General features: G+C 21.5%; 1 protein-coding gene across 1 annotated transcript in view; it reads right to left on the reverse strand.

Moving 5' to 3' along the window:
- The window catches only part of LOC111642296 (ras-related protein Rap-1A-like), a 23,221-nt gene extending 22,597 nt beyond the window's left edge, over positions 1–624 (reverse strand). The window contains exon 1 of the mRNA XM_023388628.1: positions 493–624. The gene's annotated coding sequence lies outside the window, so the exon portion shown is untranslated. The remainder of the gene's footprint in view (positions 1–492) is intronic.
- Positions 625–1,403: the final 779 nt, after the last annotated feature.

Below are 1,403 nucleotides of genomic sequence, written 5' to 3' on the forward strand. Positions count from 1 at the left end.
ATAATGTTGTAAATTCTATATATTTTTTAAAACTATTTTTTATAAATTATTTTTATTATTCATTTATTTTAACTAGAATTTTTTAAATGGAGAAATACAATGATGTGTTATGAAATAAAAGTTTACACTTTTGGAAATAAAAGTAGAAAAATAAAACTAAATTTTAAAATAATGCAGCAATCAAATAAATAAACAGAAATATTTTCCAATGAAAAAAAATGCTTTCCATTAAATATTAAGATGAGAAAATAAAAATAATAGCGGATAAAAGGTCAAGATGAAATCATATACCAGAATGTAATTACTACGAAAAAAAATTCTAAAGTAAAGTTTCAAATAAACAAATTATCCTAAGATATAATTTTTCTCTAACATTAATTATTCACAATATTTTTCATTGTGCAATATATAATTAATGAATTAAATCGTATATTTTCTATTTAATCTATCTTTAAAAACTACTTAAGATTTAATATATTTTTATTCGCCTACTTATATCTTTAAGATGGAGAAAGAACCAGCTTATCACTCTAAAGGATCCAGGCTCAAGGTGAGGCAAGTCAGGAATTTTCGTGGGTGGATTGATAAGAATATATCGATCCTATTTCTCGCTACCCGACTACACTAGTTTGAGTTCAGCTACTACAATGAGTATGAAATTCCTCTTATTAGTTTCCACCGGGAAGAAAGATTTAAAATAAAAAATTTAAATATTCTCTTTTAACCTTTAAATCTTAAAAGCTAAATCAATTTAGGATTTAAAATACTGTTTTAAATTCTATTAGAGTTTTTGATTAGTTTTGTTATGAACTCAATTATGATATACAGTTCCATAGAAGATATATGCATTTCCTTTTCAAATCTCATTTCCATAATAGAGATATAGAGATAAAACAAAAAAATAATTGATTAAAATGAGTTTTTGGCTAAGAATACAACTTAATTATTATTAAATTCTAGTGTTTAATTTAATATTTCAACGTTCTCAATAGTATATTTACTTCGCTTTTTAAAAAACAATAGCTTACTGTAATCTGACTAAAGAAAACAAATTGTAAATGATAAAATTTTATGTATCATATGAAATCAGGTACTAAAATAAACTTTTATATCTTTCATAAGTCTTTCAAATTTTTACAAATATATGTAAATTTTCAGATAATTCAAAGATTTATCAATAGCTGGCTTTCTTTTTAAAATTAAATTTTGAAAATTTAATAAATATTTACTTAATTTAATTAAATTAGCTTCTAAATAATATTTTTAAAAATCTCTAAAACATCAATTTAGAATTCTTAACTAATTGCATTTATTGTATAAGTAAAGTATATATGTGATATAACATATTTTTTCTATATACTGTACACAGAAAAAAAGTTTTAAGATTTATTCAAAGAAATTCC

Source organism: Centruroides sculpturatus, unplaced genomic scaffold (assembly GCF_000671375.1).
Source record: "Centruroides sculpturatus isolate CEXI.00-Female unplaced genomic scaffold, Cexi_2.0 scaffold1637, whole genome shotgun sequence".
Classification (NCBI taxonomy): Eukaryota; Metazoa; Arthropoda; class Arachnida; order Scorpiones; family Buthidae; genus Centruroides; species Centruroides sculpturatus.